The 21,534-nt window shown below is 39.5% G+C and overlaps 1 protein-coding gene across 2 annotated transcripts in view; it reads right to left on the minus strand.

Moving 5' to 3' along the window:
• Positions 1–21,534, minus strand: part of LOC115255993 (uncharacterized) — a 283,008-nt gene that overhangs the window by 35,183 nt on the left and 226,291 nt on the right. The window lies entirely within an intron of this gene.

Below are 21,534 nucleotides of genomic sequence, written 5' to 3' on the forward strand. Positions count from 1 at the left end.
TCTAGGGTCCAATTTAAAAACTAAGCTGCTTTGTTGTATGATCGGAGGGTGTTGCTTTTTACACAAGATGTGTGTGCGAATGTATTTTGGGCGGGTGTGGTTGTGCCTCGTGCTGTGGAGGAATGGTGCTGTGAAAATTATGTAATATGAATTTATTGTTTGTACAAATATTTACAATAACATGTGAGCTCTTCCTAAGTAATGTAAAGCGTGGGCCCCGAAATAAACTTGCCTGGGACTAAACATCTCGTTAATACGGATAAGAAAAACTCATCACTGATAGAAAAACTGATCCTCATTGAACAAAGCACGTAAATTAACCTGTCGACAGACAGAATCAAGAAGCCAATCATCTAATGTTTCGAATGTTTGCAAAACATCTCCCATTCAACAAAACCCCCGACTGTGGTGCTGCGCCGTGATCCCTCTAATGAGCATGATTGATTAGGATTTTACTTATAGCAACATTTTATGACATACTCATCCACCACCATTCGTCGGGGAGACTTCCGATTCCCAAGACTTAAAAGCAATACAACAATACAACATCTTAGATAGCCGCCGCGCGCTCGCCGGCCGGTTGATAGATTGGTACCACAATTCATTTAGAACACCGCCGCACCGTAGCGCCGCCGCTCGGGACCATCACATTGTGTCGTCGTTTCGCATAATAAACACCATACCCAACAACATTAGATAGAACATTAAATCCAATTCGCGATGTGATGGGACTGGCGACTGTATATCTTCGAGGTCCGCGGAAGGAAAATTGAAGAAGACACACGGTGTGGTCTTCTAGTTTCTCTCAGCCGAATAGAACGCCGCACCGGAGCAAGAAGATTTTTATCGCTACAACTCTTTTTTCGCCAAAATCCCACATTAATTATCGCGTGGTGGCAAGGTTCCCGCTCGCTGCTGTTTGGATTAGGTTAGGAGAATCTTCAGGTTAGTTTTATGGTTTATGGTGGTCCATTCAGTTGATTAAATGTGAGAACTTTTTGATTCTTGTTTTGCAAGGAAAGACGATGAGTTAGAATTGGGTTTTCTTCTAAACTATGGATTGGCCATAGATTTAGCCTTGAAGGTTCTATGAGATTTGCTGTAGTATTTGCGTCATAGCTTGCAAGCATGAGCTAAGTAAAAAGTAACTGTACTTCATCCATAGGGTATTGAGTGAGAAATACTAAAACAATTGAATAATGTTGTAAAACAATCAACCACCGCATTCCCTAGTAAATGCTGAAAATTTACACCGAATTAATCAAGGCCCATATATTCAAATAACATTTTAAGATATAATCTACTCTATTAGTTAATTATCGTAACCATTTTTTAATACTTTCAATAAAACTGATTGTTGCGACGGGTATTCATCCTGCCACGGAAAGACGCTGAGTTTTACAAAAGATACTCGAAACTAAAACATATATCATTTATAACATACAGGGGATGGTCAAAATGTTTGGGATAGGCAACTTTTTTAGTTATGTCCAGACGACAACAAAGTACGGATAAAAATCATACGTCTCGTCGAGTCTCGTGCTAAACCAATCCCTATTAAACGGATTCCTATTAGGCGAACTCCCACTAAACAGGGTTGAGCGTTATAGGAGACTATGAGCTTTTGGGTGTGGCCAACTATCAGGTGGTGTGTTAAGAGATAGTGCAATACTTTCTTAGGCGAAGTGTGCTTGAAAAAATCTACGATTTAGAACTTTTGTTCATATGGTTTTACGAAAAAATCCACTTCCGCTCTGACATTTATGCACATTGCACACAACAGAGACGTGTAGTTATTCATCTCAGTCCATCCGAAGGAGATTTGGATTGTGAAAAGGAAAAAATCACGTGCATTAGTGAAATCGAGTTCAGTTCTGTGACTTCAGGGGACGGAACTGGTCAAGTGACTCCGTAGCTTGGAAGAAAGATACATCCTTCTAGCGAATCGGGAGTCGGAGGTTCGATTCCCACCGGAACACGTGAATTTTTTTTTATAATTTAAATCTCAATGTGTTCATCAAACCCGTGTTTCTGTTGTGTGTATGAATGTCATAGCAATCAAACGTTGTTGATATGACTAGCAGGTAACAGTGCTTGAAAAATGAAGCGTTTTTCCCCAAACGAAGTAAAATTTACTCATCTTTGACAATCGCTTTTCAACATAGAGCGGTAGCTATATTCCTTCGTTGGCTAACATGCTTCAAATGCTTCTCACATGCACAAGAGCAATCAAATTTATTTCTGAAAGTGAGATACGATTGTTCAGCAGCGTGTTGGCCTTCTTTATCTTTTTCTTCACCGTCTTATCCGGGAATGAATACACTTGATTTTTATCCCGTTATTACAGAGCATGCACTCAAATAAAATCGATTATAATAGTCACGTAAAACATTTGTCATACCAACAAAATGATGTCATTTCCGCATCTTTACACTCGCCGCAGCAAGTGAGAATGACTGATTATCAGTCAGTTTGCTTCACCAGCTAAGGGGCTGTCCATTAATCACGTGGTGATTTTTGGGTGATTCCGAAACCCCCCCCCCCCCTTCGCGTGGTTCTTTGTTCATACAAAATACAAAAATGATAAATTTGTATGGACCGTGGTCTTTGTCCTAGCCCCCCCACCCCAGCATGACTACGTGGTTTATAGACGGCCCCTAACCGACCGATGAGGAACATAAGTCACAGTTGGATCGGTTTTTCTTCGCTCCCTTTACGTGTTCCTTCGTAGTGATTACTGGCTCTCATGACTGGTCATATTTTTCATATTCACTCACATTCAAACACTGTTTCCACATCTTATCCCTCGTCGCAACATGTGGGAACGAAAAGATTCCAATCAGCTTGTTCGGTTTCCCTTTGCTCCCTTCGCGTGTTTATTCGTAGTGGTGGTTGGCGTTGATAACTGATCGTATTTTTTATACTCTTTCGGATTCCAGCACTGGTCATCTCCGAAGTGACCTGTGACCAGGCTTGTCCGCACTGAAAATTTTTCTCTTTGGATTTACACCATCAAAATCATAATACATTTGCAATCCTTTAATCTCAACTAATAGAAGATGTTGAAATATCGGCTCTATTCTATTTGGCATAACGGCATTCCATTTGACATAATGGTCATTTGGCATAATGGTCATTTGGCAAAATGGCCATTTGGCATAATGCCGTTTGGCATAATACATACGAAGAACAGCCTCCTTGATAAGAATTTGCCTAATATTTGTTATGCCAAATGGTCATGATGCCAAATGTCCGTTATGCCAAATGTCCGTTATGCCAAATGAATTTTATGCCAATTGGCGTTATGCCAAATGTGGTAGAGCCAAAATATCCTGTATGTCATTTCGAACTGTCAAAAAACCACGCCGCAGAGCCACACGTAAAGTTCAAAGTGACATTCACCGGATTGTTTCTACCCGGGTGAAAATCTTTTTGCGCGTTCAATGTGACTCTGCGGTGCGTTTTTTGACAGTTCTCATGAAAATGAGATTTTCATGCCATTTCCGTTGATATTCTTGGTGACTTCTTGCCAATTCTCTCTGCAGATTCCCACTTAAACTCCTGTTAGCTTAATGTTTGAGGCTTTGGATCACCAATCTGATGACGGATAATAATGCAGGATTTTCTCCGGAATTCTTCTAGAGATTCCTCTGAAGATTTCTTTCGTGATTTTTGTTTGAAAAAATGGAGAGTTCCAAATCATTTAAGGACAAACGTCTTGAAATCCCGCTTTAACAGTGCATCAGAACTTCCGACGCACAAATCTCAAGAAGCAAGCTTCAAACAACAGTGCATTTTATTATTCTGTTCTTGCTCACTTGTAACAAGCTTAAAATAAGGAGCTCAGGTGCGCTGGTTTTGTTTACGAAGAGATATGCGCTTACGAAATCGGGAGCAGGTGCCAAGTTCGGCCATTTTGAGAACAAGTCTGTCCTTAAACAAAAATTCCAGGTCTAGCTACTTTATCGGCGCTGCAGTCTTGGGGAATCAAAACGACTGTTTTAGATTTGTCCCGACGTTTTGACTCTGTTTCGAGTCTTCTTCAAAGGGAAAATTCTTTGAACAAACCGTTACCGCGTCAACAAGTGCAGTGCAGTGCAGAAAACAAGTGAAACCAACCAAAAAAAATAAGCTACGGTTCACTTGACAAGAAATCCGATGTACAGATACAAACAAGACACCGACAGTCCTATGTCCATTCGAACAAAAAGCGACTAGTCAGAATTTTCCCTTTGAAGAAGACTCGAAACAGAGTCGAAACGTCGGGACAAATCCAAAACAGTCGTTTTGATTTCCCAAGACTGCAGCGCCGATAAAGTAGCTAGATCACACATATCAGTCGAACTCTCTCAAGTACCAAAAACTCCAGGAATGTCTAGAAAAAACATTCAATTATGGCTTCAAAAATATTTTTAGGGATGTTCCTCCTTAAATTTTCCAAAGATTCCATGGATTCTTTCCAAAGTGGCTCCATTGATTTATTGAAAAGTCCATGAATGACGTCACACAAAAATGGTTCATTTTCACCCCCTTCACACATTTCGTATGGGACGTCTGAAATTTGAGCATGGGTTGTCAAAGTTTTACTTTCAGCAATAACTCCAGAAATTGCTATAAAAAGTAATCCGAGGATTCTTTTAGGAATTCATCCATCAGAAATAGTTGTAGGGAGTTTACAATAAACTTCCTCAAGGCTTCGTTCGAACTCCAAGAATTTCACAGATATTTTTTTTTGAAGAATTCTTTTTCCTTGGAATCAACTCGACCAGAGATTACTTCAGAATTCTTTTTTATGAAATCCTCCAGGAGTTTCTTTTAAAAAAAATCTCCAGTTATGTGTTCAGATATATCCCTAGGGATTCTATCTCTCCTGTGGTTTCTTCAAAAAGTATTCCAGGGATTCCTTCGATATTATGAACAGATTATTTTTGCACGAATTCTTCCAGAGATTTCTTCAGGAATTTCTCGAGAGATTCTATTGAAAATTCCCACATGAATGTCTCCAGCAATTCCTCCAGAAGTTTATTCATGATTTTTTTTTCAGTCATTCCAGCAAGTATTCATCCAGAGAATCCTGCCGAAATTCATACAGAGATTCATTCAAGAGTTCCTGCAGGAATTCTTTCAAATATATCTTAAGGAATTTTAACTTGGACTCCCTAAGAAATTCAGAAATTTCTTCAGAAATTGAACAGAAATCTTTTTCTACATAACTTCATGAAATTTGGTAAAGGATTTCGTCGGGATTTTCGCTGAATATTAATTAATAAATTATTACAAGGATTAAGGCAAAACTGGACGCATTTCCTCATTTTTTTGGTTTCTGATTTTTTTTATTACATAACAATGCAATATTTTCAAAATCGGTTTTCATACACAGTCAGAGGAAGGATCGAGCTATCTCCTTGATTTTTTTTCAGGTGTAAAACATTTACCAATTTTTCGAAAACCATATTTTTTCGAAATTTTATTCAAAAATGATTTTCTTAAAACTGAAAAACATTTTCCATCTGAAAAAATTCAGGAGATACATACCTTGATCCTTTCTCTGTGTACGAAAACCGATTTTGAAAATATTGCTTCGTTATTTAATAAAAAAATCAAAAACCAAAAAGTGAGAAAATGCTTCCAGTTTCGCCTTAAACCATAAGTTTTTACAGGTATTTACAGAAATTTCCCTGTTTTTTTCAGATATTCCACATGGGATTTCAACAAGAATAAGAGAGATTTATTAAAAATCGTCCATGTATTTCTTCATAAGTTTCTCTAGAAATTCCTTTTAAAACTTATTCGGGAATAGACGTCTACGATAGTATGAGGGTTACTTCATTAATGGATTTTTTTATTAATCTAGATAAAGGAAAAATTTTCCGGATATTTTCTCAAGGGCTTCTCCTGGAATCCCTTGGAAATTTTGTCAGGGGCATCTGAAGAAATCTTTAGAAGGGTTCTTTTCGAAATTTCTCTCCTTCGGAGATTCGATTCGTCCAGGAGTTCTATCAAATATTCCTCCGCGGATTTTTACAAAAGTGTTTTATTAAATTATATAATAAATACTTAAGGAACTCTTGGAAATAGGGAAGAACTTCTAAAGGAAGTCCTGGAGGATGTTCAGAACCAATCGCTGGCAGAACTCCTGGAGATACTTCTAGAGATATTTTCGAAAAAAAATCTTAAAAAATGACTGATAGGAAACAGCGGACAAATTAACTCTGAATCAATTTCTAAATAAAAAATCTGGAAATCTGGAAGAATTCTCAAAGGAATTACAGAAATTATTTTTTTAGGAAATTGTTTTTTTTAGGGAACCTCTGTAGAAATTCCTGGAAAACTGAAGAATGCTCAGCAGTAAGTTCAAGAAGGATTTTCTGAGAGATTTCTGGAGAAATACCAAGAAATATATCCTAAAGGGAGTTCTGAAAGAATTTCTGGAAGAACCTCCGAAGGGATTCCTGCCCAGTCAACCAGTGATCGTAGAAGATGTTGCATAAGGTGTTAAAGAGGAGGCGATATGCGTACATTTTACATGCTCCTAAATGGAGGCATGCACGCATTTGGCCGCCACTTTATCATCTTATTCAACATCTTATACGACTACTGGTTGTCTGGGTGAAGTTTCCCCAGAATAATTTCTGAAAGACTGCTTGAAGAAAGGTTCAATAAACCCCAAGTAATAGGGTTTAGATAGTCCTTCTGAGGTTTATGATGCAACCCCTGAAGGGCTATATGAGGATCTTCTGGGAAATCACCAGGAAGAATTTTTAGAAAAAATCCCCTGAGAATTGTCTTGAGAAATTTCTGAAGAAATACCTGCGAAAATTCTAGAGGGATTCCTGAAAAGAGCCCAGGAGAAATTTATAGAGAAATCCCTGAAGCAATTTTACGAGGTACTCATACAAACAACTCGGAAAGCCTTCCTGTAAAAAAACATCTGAATTTCTGAAGCAATCGATAAAGATATTTTGGGATGAATACCCTGATAAACTTCTGAAAAAATGTTTGCAAGACTTTTGTGAGGAATTACTGATAAAATAATTGCACTTTTTTTAAACAACATCTGAAATAACAGGATTTAGGAAAGCAAATTCTGGATTTTCGAAGAAAAAGCTGCAGGAATATCGGAAGAAACACATGGAGGAATCTTTGAATGAGTGTAATTAGTTTTGTACCTTTTAATTCCGTCCCAATTTGCTTATCTTTTGACAGATACGCGGATTTCAACTACTACTCGTAATATTCCTCAGTGTCAGAAGTATCAGTGGTTAACTGATGCTGAGGAAGAGTACAAGTGGTAGTCGAAATATGTGTATCTGTCAAAGGATAAGAAAATTAGGGTGGAGTTAAAAGGCGCAAAACTGATTACACTCATTCGAATTCTGAATGAATTAGAGAAAACAAAAATATGGTCAAAAAATTTAAAGAATCATTCAAGGATTTTTCTGAACAGCTTCTTCTGGAAATCGCGGAAACATATTTGATTTTTGATGAAACTGCAGAAATTTTAATAATAGAAAATCTACGGAAGTTGTCTCAGAAAATTCTTAAGAGGTTTCTTATCTATCGTAATAGTTTTTTTAATATTGCTGAAAACTCATTTCTATTCATGGTAGCAGTTTTGTTATATTTGGGACAAATTTTGTTGGCACTACTAGATGAGTTTGTTAGTAATTTTCTAGTTTCCGAAATCTTAATAATCAGTTACCATAATCTATGCGAATAGAAGTATTTAAAATAAACTGCTGACAGAGTTCCGAAAGGAAATGCTGAATGAATTTCCAGTGAAATCCCTGGATAGATCCTGAAGTTTAAAAGGTCTGCACAAAACAATTGCAGAAAAAAAGTAAAATAATGCCGAACAGAAATTTCTACGAAGTTTTCAAGGAATCCCCCGAAGGAATTTCCCATAAAATTACTGGTCGAATTCCCAAAGGAATTTTCGAAAAAATAACAGTAAGAATTAGCAAAGGCATTCCAAAAATAAATACGAAGAAATTCTTAAAGTAACTGCTGCAAGAAGAGTATTCAAGGCACCACTGTAGAAATTTGCAAAAGAATAACAGAAGGATTTTTTAAAAGAATTACCGCAGAAATTTTAAAAAATCATTTTAAAATAGTATTCCCAAATAAACAGACGATTGAGTTTCCCATGAAATTTCCGGAAAAAATCAAAAGGATTAGAAAAACATAATTTTCAAATTAACGACCGAAGGAATTCCCAGAGAAAATGCTGAAGATTTTTTGCAGAAATTGTCCAAGGTGTGAACACACACAAAAATGTGAAACATATAATAAGGAATTCCCAGAATAATTCACAAAAAAAAATCATAATTTTTCCGAAGAAATTCGTGAAAAATTTCGAAAGAATAGACCGAATTTTTCAAAAAAATATCTCCCAAGGAATCAAAGAATAAGTTTGCTGCAAAGATTCTAAAAGAAATTTTCGAAGACATTCCCTTGAAAACCTTTGAATACTTTCCTTTTCACGTTACCAAACGAATTTCCAAGAACATTTCAAAAGGTATCTTTGAAACAATTCCAAAAATTAAATAAAAAATGCCGATAGAGTTTCTCAAATAAATAAAAAAAATCCTTAAAAAGGATTCCCAAAGATTTTTTTAAAGGAATTGCCGAAGTAGTTCCTCAATCCTAAAAAAACTCACCAGAATAATTTCCAAAGAAATTTGCTTTGGAAAAAAAGAGATAGGTAAAGTAAACAAGCGAACTGTATTTCAAAACAAAAAAAAAAACAAAAAGGTCGAATGGTTTTGCAGAATGGTTTTGAAGGCTTTGAAAAAAAACACAAGATATTTCCTTCTTCTACAATGGTCAAACGATTTATAACCAGAACATGCACATTTAAAGCATTGAAGCAAGCTGCATTTCTAGAGATGCTGGACCCTCGAGATATTTTTAAGAATATTTCTAAAAATATCTTGAAGAAATCGCCGGTGAAAACGTCTAGGAGTTCCCAAAGGGACCATTGGATAAAATGTCGGAGAAAATCTTTTAAGAGTTTTTGGAGATTGCCCTACAGAAATATCCATAAGCGAAGCCTTTGAATGATTTTTTTTTTTGAAGAAAACCCTTCATGAATTCACATAGGCATTGGTCTAATACGATGTTGTGTCTTTTGAACAATTTGCGATTTCTGAAGTAATCTGCGTTTACTTTTCATATTAATTACGCGAAATTTCGTTGTGAATCTCTTAGTCAACTTTTTTATAGATAAATCAAATATTTGATTTTTTTACTGAATTTTATAAAAAAATAAGCCTTAACTGATTCAAGCTGCGCCAATATTTCATTGCTTTGCTTTGCTACCGCATTCTTTGACAATTGTTGTACAAATATTTACCTATCATAATCATCTCCAGACCAGACCAGTAGTCGTCCTACTCCCAGTCTCTTCAAACAAGCCAGCAGACATTGCTGCACACACAGCCTTTAAGCGAGGAAATTGCACTTACAACAAAACCATTTGATCCGTCCGAGATGGAAAGCCTTGTGAAAACAACATCGGTTAAACAACTGCTCGTAGTTTCACTATCAAAACACTCAACGACCAGGAAAAAAAAGTCTCTCAAGTCGTGTGAAGTAAGGATCCTACCTCTCGAGTAGGACTCATGAGCTGCAGCCATCTTCGCTTGCACTCTTATCGCGTCTCGGCAGATCAACAATTGCGAGGACACGACGTGTTGTTTTAACATGCTAATGCGCCACTGGCCGGTCGCAGACTTTTCCCAAGAATCTTCCCTCTTCTCTTAACGGACGTCGAGACAGGTTCCTCCGTTTCGTACCGAAGGTACCTACCTGGATCGGTGATGATAGTACAGACCGGCGACGAAGACGCGTCGATGATGGTCGTGTCGCGAGCCCTTGAGCGCCTCCAGGCAAGGAAGCGTATGTCGGTTTACGCTTCGGAGGAGGAATGGGACAAAATGTTCTCCAGTCCAAGGTAAAAAGCTCGACGCATAGTTGAAAACGTGAAAAATCAATTTTATGTATGGGGAACATCAAATAAGATGTATAGATAATTTTTTTTTTCCATTCGAAAATTGTGGACATTTTGACCTGGAGGTTCTGACAAATTAACAGTTGAACCTGAAGTATCATTTGACTGATAAGTTAATGTCATTTTATACCAATTCTCCCTGCGATTACTAACGAAAATACTTTCCTTCGCCATCCACCACGGTTCGAAAATAAAATGCAAATTGTGTTGGCTTGAACGTCTTGCAGAAGCATCAAGGAAGGGTACCCCGACAGCACGGATGAAGAGGGGGTGGAAGGAAGTGTTGTGTCGCGATGCGAGAAAACACCAACCCATAATCCGCACCTTGGCTTGCCATATAGTTAGTAAGAGTCTTCCACTCTCCAAGAGTGTAAAGTTGAAAAGTGCAAGGTACCGACTGCGGCGACGCGACGTGGTGGTGCTTAAACAATGCCCGGAGCCGTGAGTGTGCGCGCACTTGTGCGATCGCGACTGAAGGTATGCAGATAATGGATGGCTGGGAATCGGGCTGCCTGGAAGAAATCTTCACGATCCGCAAGTATGAGAAACGATTAAGGTGAAGGATTTCCGAAGATGTTCTACGGGCGAACATGTCCGTGGACACCAGCACCACGCCGTTTGCATATCCGCGAATTAAGAATACCGTAGAAAATGGCTATCAACGGTCTGGTACGAGACGAAATGGATTGAAGTGGGATTCCACCAGCATTCCTGCCGTGGACTGCGGAACAATCCAGTGCCCCAGCACGCATTCATGTTCGCACACCTTCGATGACCGTCGTCATTATCGGTCGAAATTCCTGCCGCTTCGAGGGAATTTCTTCCTGTGTTTTGTTCTGCCAGTAAGCGGCATCTATATGCAACTGCAGATGGGTAGCTGCAGCCTATCGGAATGCGGAGTGCTCAAGTTTGCTTGTAACATCACCTCAGGTTTGATCTGTAGAGACGAATATTGACTAGTTTCTGCTCAGAGGTTGTGCAGCAATTGATTGATGAAGTCGGGTGTATTTAGATAGATTTGTAGAAACACTACTTGTCATACGATGAACAAAACGTTGAAGTTACTTTACCTGTAGCAATTGTATGGCGTCCCGGGCAGAAAATTAAAATAACACAAAGAGATCAAATTTTGTCATTAGAAATGAATAGCTGAATGCCAAAATCTGTTATGGGTTTGCTAGAAATAAGGGCTAAATGAACAAAAATAATAACTGAATTTGTACTGGAAAATAACTCCATAAAAACTAATTTTATCATTATAAGAACAAACCAAGAACAAAATATTTTGAAATCTAGAATAACTAAATTGATTATTATCGAGTTATTGAGAACAGAGTTAGTACAAAATAAGTTATTTAAAAAAGGATCATAATTGTTAATTTTGTTTTTAAGATTGAAAAAAAACTGAATTTTAAGTTCAGAAATTGTTTGTCCTTGGTTTGATTTAAAAATAATAAGATTAGTTGAGGGGGTTAGAGGCAGAGGGGTGTAAGTGACCAAAAATTCAAAATTGAGATAAATATCGTACGTGATTCTACGAGATCAGCTTTGTCTGTTGCCAAAGACCCGTAATTTTTAAAAATGTTTGAGCATGTTTAAACATTGATTGAAAATATGACGCTTAACCGTTGAGGAGATTTGCTTGGAGGCAGAGGGGTGTAAGTAATTTATTATATTTACATGAAGTATTGAATCAAATTTTTTTATGATTTAATGTACATCTATGATTTTGTTCAATATGGTTTTAATCATGCCTTATGTCATGGACCCACGACCAATTAAGATTACAACACTGCATTTTATTCACAATTGTTCATTCCAAAATTCAGGATTTTATGACGATCGTGAAGATCAGAATTAGGTTATCAATTAGGTCTCGGCTGTGTTTGGCAGTCGTCTTCTAGGGAAAATTAGGTCTATTTCTCCTAAAACAAGGCTGCCAAACACGGATGAAACGAAGGGCAGTTAACAAATTACCGTTTGAAATCGTGAGACGTCGAAACTCCAAATTTCAGTATATACTCGTTGGAAACCACCGTCAGGAACAAGTTTACATACGCAGTATTACACTAAAAGTGCAACATTTCGTCGTGTATGGTGTCATTGAGGCTCTGTTTTATAATCCGTATGATAAATAATTAGATTTTAAATCGTATTGTTGGCGATTTCCATAATTTGGAAGGATAAAACATGTATTAGTAGCGCACGCCTATCTATTTATACATTTAATAATGAGTTTCTGTCTGTCTGTATTACCCTTATAGACTCGGAAATATCTTAAACGATCGGCGTGAACATTTACATGCCTTTTTTTTCGAGTCGGGGAAGATTCTAAACAACTTGACAAATTAACTGGCAAAACAGGCTCCAATACACATAACGGGGGACTTGTCTATGGAGCTGTATATAAAAAAAAACGCACAGCCGGTTTAGTATAATTTTTATCTTTTAAATATATCAGGTTTAAATGTATTTTTATTTACATTTAAAAATAAAATAAACTTACATTTTTTTAAAATACTATGATGATTAAATTGTAGGTCCTTACTAACGTAAAATGATCCGACAAAATGGTCACTAAGGTTTTATGTTACGCTAGACGCATCATGATAGCGCAGTGTTCGTTCAGGAAGCCTGGGTCATAATGACCCCATCATCCCACTAGGGTTAAATTAAGGGCTTTTTCCTTATTTGTCAATACTTCATCTGATTTTTTAATTCAGAAAAGTAATAATGCTTCCACATCATCATGGTTTCTTGCATTATTAATTTAAAACGAAATTAGACGCTGTCCATAAGCTACGAAGACTTGATTTTGGCAACCTCAGACACCCGCCCCTCCCCCATCGTAGACTTTTGTTCATACAAAATTTTCGAAATTTGTAAGGAACGTAGAGTTCCACCAGACCCCCCCCCCCGTCCCCCCTCAAAGTCTACGTAGTTTGTGGACAGGCAGTTAAACATTTTAGGGACAATTTTATTCATAGTAATACTTGAGTCTACATGTAGAGTATATGGCCTATTGAGAACTTGTTTGGTGCCAAAGGGGTGTAAGTCAACAGTTTGGTGGTAAAGGGGTGTAAGTGACACTAACCCAAAAAATCAAATTTTCCTATCTGCAGAAAAACAGCGTATATAATGTCTGTTTCCATCTCAGATGGTGGAGTTACTTGATAGTAAAGTGTTCGGGGCGAATCCAAATTTTTTTGAATATTGTTGATTTTTTTATAAGATGTCAAAGTTTTTGCTCATTATCTCTAAATCAGGTTTTGGTCAATTACACCCCTCTGCTTCTGACCCCCTCAGTTATTATTGAATTATTTTACTTGGGATGTTCAGAAGAACTTATTTGTGGAGCAGACCTGGTGTGATGATTAGAACACTTGACTATCACGCCGAGGACCTGGGATCGAATCCCACTCCCGAAAAACTCGCAAAATGTGAGTTCTTCCTTCGGAAGGGGAGTAAAGCGTGGGTCCCGAGAAGAACTAGCCTAGGGCTAAAAATCTCGTTAATCCAGAAAAAAAAGAACTTATTTTGTCTTGATTGCATATTGTACATTATTCAGGTATTTTATGTTATTCTACAATTACTCAGATATAAAAATGCAATGATAACATTTATTATTTTTAGCGAGTTATTTAGTGTTATTCATGAATAACATAAGAATGGTAAAATGAGATATGATGGCAAAACTTGTTATTATTTAGTCCTTGGTTTGTTCTTTGCCTCTACCCGTGGTTCAAGCCAGTGCGCAAGAAGGTACTTTGAGGTTTTAGCCCCTCATTTTATCCTTACCTCTTCCCAAGAAATATTTTCATGACAAATTAGTCTTGTAGAGATTTTGAGAACCTTCATGAAACCTAATTCCATTGATTTTGGTTTTATGATGGTTCGTAGAACCTCTTCTAGTCTATTTGACGAAACAATGTTCACCTTTAACCTAGAATATACAGAACCCGACGTTATCAGCCATTTCAGTGCACGGGCCTAATGAAGCCTATAAGAATCCATTCACACTCAGTCCTGAATTGCCTGCCTGTTCTGTACTTTTTTGATGAATTAGGAACAGCTGAACTACCATCAAATGGGGTTACTAGCAAGTTGCAAGAAGTTACGAAACTTTGTCTTTTTTTTTTTTAATATTCAGTAGGAAACCAGGTAAAAGTCGCCAACTTTGTGGGTGGCTACAAACGCGAAGGCTGCACGTGGTTGAAGAAGATCAGCGATCCTTGCACGTTCGGGGAAACTTAAGGAACATCGCCCAAGACCGACGAAGACGATGTTCTACTATACGCTCAGCGTTGGAGTGAAGGTACTTTGTAGCCAACAAGGTATAGTATTACAAATATTTTAGATACTCATTTTTAATCCTCAAGCAGTCGCGTCTTTGACTACCTGCAGCGACGCCGCGCTCATGCTGTGTACCACATGCGTGATATTTTCATGGTGCGTGTACTCAGTACACGACGCGACTGCTCCCGGGTTAAGTTTCATGGGTATTTCAGAAGGGTTTCGGATGGATTCCAGGGGTTCCAGGAAGCTTCCAAGGAGGGTTGCAGAGACGTATCAAGGCTTTCCAGGGAAGCCTCATGGAACGCCCTGGAATCTCTTGGAGACCCCCAGAACTCCGGAGGTTTCAACCTCCCGGAATCCCCTGAAACGCCTCTGGATTTCTTCTGAACACGCTCAAATCCCTTTGGAACGTCAATAACTCTTCTGGAACGCTTCATAAATTCACAGGAACATTCCTGAAACACCCTGAAAACTTCTTAAAAACTCTGGAACGCCCATGAAACTCTTTTGAAACACCTGGAACGCCCTGGAACTCCCCTGAAGCCCCTTGAAAACCCCTGTAAAGCCTCTGAAATCCTCTGGAACATCCCTGAAACATCCTGGAACGCACCTGAAACCCTTTGAAAATCGCTGGAATGACCCTGCAACCCCCTGGAACGCGTTGGAACACTTCTGAAGCCCTTAGAACGTCCCTAAGATTCCCTGAATAGCCGATGAAATCCCCTTTAATACCCCTGGAACGTCCCCGAAACCGTCTAAAACGCCCTGGAACACCCCTGAAATCCCTTGAAAATCCCTGGATCACCCCATGCTCAATGACAATTATCATTTTTCAAAGATAGTCGATGACATTGACTCCAAATATTAAAATAAGAGTGGTTTTTCCATGACTACCTTGTAGGACTGATCTAGCCGCACAAATTTTTCATACATCATATTTTCAGATTCAGCTTCTGAAATGAGCTGTAGGTGATTGAATCTACAGTAGTAAAAATTACAATTTTTGCACCTGGAACACCCCTGAAATCACACGTATCGCCCTCAAAACATCAGGGAAATCCTGAAACCCATGAAAATCTCTGAAACGCTCCAGAAACCCTCTGGAACTTCCTTGAAGTCCCTTGAATTCTCCTGCAACAGCCCTAAAATTACTTGGAAAACCTGTGAAGCCCATTGAAAATCCTTGGAATACTCTTGCAACCCCCTTAAATTTCCCAAGAACGCCTCTGTAATTCCCTGGGTCCCTCTGGAACGTCACAGAAACTCCTTGAAAACCCCTGGAACTTTTCTGAAATCCTCTTCGGTTAGATTCTGATGGAACAGCAACTATACAACAAACAAAATTTAAAAGTTTGAACGAAAGACCATTGTGATAGTGATAGATCAATTGAGACCAGAGACAGAATTTCTTACAAAAGTTAGGGTGCGGTCAGCAGGACGCGCTGTGGACTGTTTTTTTTTTACTGTCGTCATGAGACAGAGTTTCTTACAAAAATAAGGGTGCGGTCATCCGGACGCGCTGTAAACTGTTGTTACTGTCACCGTGAGACAAAATTTCTTACAAAAGTAAGGGTGCGGTCATCCGAACACGCTGTGGACTGTTTTTTTACTGTTGCCATGAGACAGAATTGCTTACAAAAGTAAGGATGCGGTCATCCAGTTTCACTCCCGCACCAAATACACCATATACAAGACGCTGGTCAGCCATGAGATCTGGACTATGCTCGAAGAGGACCTACAAGCACTCGCAGCTTTTGAGCGTCGCGTGCTAAAGACAATCTTCGGCGGCTTGCAGGAGAACGGTGTGTGGCGACGAAGGATGAACCACGAGCTCGCTGCACTCTACGGGGAACCTAGGAAGATCGTAAAAACTGGAAAGATACGATGGGCAGGACATGTTGGCAAAATGCCGGAAAACAACCCTGCAAATGTGGTGTTCGTAGATATCCGGATGGTACATGAAGACCTGGAGGGTAGCGTGCAAGATGAGCGGACCAGGTACAGAACGATATGACAAATGTGGAAGGCGGGCGAGTTTGGATGACTGCAGCCACGAACCGAGTGTTGTGGCGAGGAATTGTTGATCCAATTTTATTGTAATAATGATGTAATACTTAATAAATAACTCCTGGAACCCCCGTTAACATAACCTAAACTTTCCCGAAGGCTGCTGAAGCCCCGGCCGAATCCCCTCTCTGAAACTTCCCAAATTCCCACAAAGACTTGAAACCCCTTTTAAACGCCCTCGTAAAAGCGCCTTAAGCTCTCCCAAAACATCAAAAACGATTCTGAAACCCCACGAAGCCTCCAGAAACGCCTTGATTCTTATATTAAAACACTTAAAAACCATCGCAAACTCCTTTTAAACTGTACTAAAGCTGCCTTAAACCTTTTGGAGCCCAGTGAAACCCAATAAATCGCCTTAAATTGATTCTTGAATACCATCTGAAACTTCCTTGAACGCTCCTTGAAAACCCAGAAAACCACCCTGAAGCCTCATTTAACACCGTGAAAAACCTAGGAACGTCTTCAAACTGCTCGAAGACCTCCTGAACCCCCGTAAACTACACTTAAACTGGGGTACCCTGAACCCCCCGCTGCCCCTTGACAATTGCCTCAAAACCCGCTTAAATTTTCTGAAACGTATTGAAACTCCTATAGAAACCCCGTGAACTTCTTTGAAACACTTCTGAATCTCCCTGAGCTCCTCTAACACTCATCTGAAATCTCTTAAAACTACGTGAAAACGCTAAGGCCAACTTCTACCCCTTGAAACGTTTCAAAGTTCCTCTGAATGTTCGTTAAGCTCTCCTGAAGACGCATATGCTTCCTGAAAACCCCGAAACACCCCCTCAAGCCCTATGAAAACTCCCCTCCAACCTTGAACCCCATTGGGGCAGTCTACTGATACTAGAATATCTTAAAAATGGCTATTGGTCTTTGAGGAACATGGTTGATGATGATTGGTGTAGCCAGCTATTTCTTTTTTCTAACCCACTCGCCCACTCACTCACAGTTTACAAACAGGAGAAAGTGAAAAATGTAAGAGGGAGCAGTTCACCTCGGGACCCAAGCCTTACTTCTCTGCTGAAGGAAAAACGCACATTTTGTGAGTTTGTCGGGAGTGGGATTCAATCCCAGGTCCACGGCGTAACAATTACGTGCTTTAACCGTTATGATGGTCTGTTCCACTTCTTCTCGTGTTCAAGATGTTCAATATTACCGATAAAACCTTGTCCATTTTGCTTGAGGAAATGCCCAAGAGCAAAAGACAGCTCCTACTCATCGTCAGGGCGATGTTCAAGACTCTCAGTGCTTTTACGATACATTTCACAGTAATTCATACATGTCGGCATACTCGTTTAGTACCTTGATCTATAGGTAGTTATTTGTTTGATTTCTTGTTGCACCATCCCTCGAAAACCTTCACGAATCTCAAATCACTATTTGATTGCACTTATCGCATGTTAGTTTATTTTTTTCCATAGACTTTCCTGGTCTGAAGATTAGCCTTAGCAGTAGTAAAACACACATGGCCGTAGTCTTCATCGGAGAAAAAATATGTGTCATTAGAGCTGCACTCCTGAGTTGCTTATGGCACTGCGCTGACTGGCTGAATCTACCATGCGTTTCTGTAGAGCGGTTATTCTTTGCTAGGAGGACACCAGCTCGTCTAATGACAGGTTGCTCCTCCAATTGAGCGCGCGAATTGGGATCACGTACCTTATCCTGAATTCCAAGTCAAACCCTCCGGTGTGATGGTGCGGTGGGAGTTGTGGCGTCGTCGGTACCTACATTGTAACGGAGCCAAGGGAGAATGTGGGCGCATAAAAGTAAACATTATTCGGATTCCCCGACGAGCCACGGCGGCGTGGAGCGGCTGACTGGCTGGATGGACGGAGTACCGCGAGTGCGATAATGGCGCTAGGTTTTTGGCCGATGGGCACGCGGCGGGTCGAGTTATGCCATCTCGACTCGATCCATCCAGCGCACACCTCAGTTGGAGCAATAAGTGTGTCGAACTGGGTTGTTGTTGGCTGGCCGACTGGTAGGAATTAGAAGAGGCGGCAGTCAGTCAGTCAGACCGTCAGCTAGTGTTGAGGATGATTGGGGTGTGCGTTGAAGTAACTGTGTTATACCAAATTATACACCTTGTTAGGCGCTCGATTTTGAAAGGGCTTTTGTGCCAGAATGGATGCCGGGTGATAGATGCCCCTAACACCAGACCGTGGCTAACACTTGGTGGGTTTCGGCTGGGTGAGGCCCAAATGTGGGACAATCTCTTTTGGAAGAGAGTTAGGTAAGCAATTTGGCAAATTTTCATCAATTTTGGTTGATGGGTTCATGGAATTGATTGGTGTGAGAACAGATTAGATGGCGGAAGGCGGATGATAAGCATCGTGTAGGCGAAGTGTGTCAGCTAACCACTAGGGCTTTGTTTAGCTAATGCCTTGGATAATGCGAGCTTTGTGTCGATCAATTTCCATTACTTTTCCATGGGATTTTATATATTTTCGAAGGAAAATTTACATTCCAGAGAAACTTTCCTTGATTCGATAGAGAGGCTTTTTAAAACTCCGTAAAAAAGCTTTTTCAGCCATTCAAAAGCCTTTTATGTTTCTGAAAAGAAACTTTTAAGCTTACATAGTTCCTGAGGGGAAGCTCACCAAATATCTGAAAACAAACCGTCAAAGACTGGATAGAAACTTTCCAATATTATTAAGAGTAGCTTCCCAAGCTTTTGAAGTATTACCAACTATCGAGGGGAAGCTTTTCAGACCTGTGAGAAAAACTCTTAAAGCTTTCGAGCAAAAGCTTTCATGGCTTCTGAGAAGCTGCTTTCCAAGCTTTTGAAATGAAGCTTTGCAAGCTTCTGAAAAGAAGCTTTGCGAGTTCTATGAATAGACTTTCCAAGCTTCGGAGAAGAAGCTTTCCAAGCTTCTGGAAAGAAGCTTTCCAAGCTTCTGAGAAGAAGCTTTCCAAGCTTCTGAGAAGAAGCTTTCCAAGCTTCTGGAAAGAAGCTTTCCAAGCTTCTGGAAAGAAGCTTTTCAAGCTTCTGGAAAGAAGCTTTCCAAGCTTCTGAGAAGAAGCTTTCCAAGCTTCTGAGAAGAAGCTTTCCAAGCTTCTGAGAAAAAGCTTCTTAAGCTCCTGAAAAGAAATGTTCAAACATTTTGAGAAGAGGCTTTCAAATCTTCTTCAAAGAGCATATGAAAAGAAGCTTACCAAGCTTCTGAAAAGAAGCTTACCAAGCTTCTGAAAAAATGCTTACCTAGCTTCTGAAAGGAAGATTACCAAGCTTCTGAAAAGAAGCTTACAAAGCTTCTGAAAAGAAGCTTACCAAAAGGCTTTTGGAAGAAAGCTCTCTTAAACTCTTATACAGCAAACATGTTAGTTGGGTTCAAGCTCCTTCTGAACAGAAGCTTATCAAGCTTATGAAAAAAAAATCCAATCTTCAGAAAAGAAGCTTTCCAAACTTCAGAAAAGAAACTTTTCAATCTTCAAAAAAATAGCTTTCCAAGCTTTTATGAAGAAGCTTTCCTAGCTACTGAGAAAATGCTATCCAAGCTTCTGAGAAGAAGCTTTTCAAGCTTCTGAAAAGAAGCTTTCCAAGCATCTGAGAAGAAGCTCTCCAAGCTTCCGAGAACATGCTTTCCAAGTTTCTGAGAAGAAGCTCTCCATGCTTCTGAGATTAAGATTTTCAAGCTACTGAGAAATAGCTTTCAAAGCTTTTGAGAACAAGCTTTCCAAGCTTCTTATGAGGACTTTCCAAGCTTCTGATGAAAAGCTTTCAGAGATGCCAAGAAGAATCATTCCAAGCTTCTATGGAGAATGTTTCCAATCTTCTGATGAAAGCTAAAAATAAATTTTTTGAACTCCTACAAAGCAGCTTTTCAATCTTCTGAGAAGAAGCTGTCTAAGCTCCTGAGAAGAAGCTTTCTGAGATCCCGTGAAAAAGCTTCCCAAACTTCTAAGGAGAAGGTTTTCCCAGCTTTTGAAGAGAAGATTTCCAAGCTTATGATGAGAAGCTTTCCAAGCTTCTGAAATGAAGCTTGACAAGCTTCAAAAGAGAAGCTTTCCAAGCTTCTGAAGAGGAGCATTTGAAGCTTCTTAAGAAGAGCTTTCCGAGCTTCTGAAGAGAAGCTTTCCAAACTTCTGAAGAGAAGCCTTCCAAATTTTCAAAAATAAGCTCTCCAAACTTCTGAACAGAAGCTTTCCAAGCTTCTGAAGATACACTTTCCAAGCTTATGAAGAGAAGCTCTCCAAGCTTATGTGAAGAAGCTTTCCAAGCTTCTGAGGAGAAGCTTTCCAAGCTTCTGAGGAGAAGTTTTCCAATTTTCTGAGAATAAGCTATTCCAGCTACTTAGAATTAGCTTTCCAAGCTTCTGAGAAGAAGCTTTCCAAACTTTTGAGAAGAAGCATTCCTAGCTTCTGAGAAGAAGCATTCCAAGCTTCTGAAAAGAAGCTTTCCAAGCTTCTGAGAAGAATCTTTCCTAGCTTCTGAGAAGAAGCTTTCCAAGCTTCTGAGAAGAAGCTTACCAAGCTTCTAAGAAGAAGCTTTCGAAGCTTCTAAGAAGAAGCTTTCGAAGCTTCTAAGAAGAAGCTTTCCAAGCTTCTGAGAAGAAGCTTTCCAAGCTTCTAAGAGCTTTCAAGAAGAAGCTTTCCTAGATTTTGAGAAGAAGCTTTCCTAGCTTCTGAGAAGAAGCTTTCCAAGCGTCTGAGAAGAAGCCTTCCAAGCTTCTAAGAAGAAGCTTTCCAAGCTTCTGAGAAGAAGCTTACCAAGCTTCTAAGAAGAAGCTTTTCAAGCTTCTGAGAAGAAGCTTTCCAAGCTTCTAAGAGCTTTCAAGAAGAAGCTTTCCAAGATTTTGAGAAGAAGCTTTCCAAGCTTCTGAGAAGAAGCTTTCCAAGCTTCTGAGAAGAAGCTGTTTAAACTTCTGAGAAGAAGTTTTCCAAGCTTCAGAGAAGAAGTTTTACAAGTATCTGTGAAGAAGCTTTCTAAGCTTCTGAGAAGAAGCTTTCCAAGCTTCTGAGAACAACCATTCCAACTTCCAGCTTTTCAAATGACGCAACAAATAAGACTCACGCCGCGCATACCAGCAACTGTCCACTCAATCCAAAGTTGATTATCGATCCCGCCGCGTCAGATGCCATTTCAATCGTTGCGACGGTGAAGCTAATCGTCCAGAATGGTGAAACCATTTCAACGGGACTCCCTCGAGGGCAATCAC

The sequence above is a fragment of the Aedes albopictus genome, chromosome 3, assembly GCF_035046485.1.
Source record: "Aedes albopictus strain Foshan chromosome 3, AalbF5, whole genome shotgun sequence".
Taxonomy (NCBI): domain Eukaryota; kingdom Metazoa; phylum Arthropoda; class Insecta; order Diptera; family Culicidae; genus Aedes; species Aedes albopictus.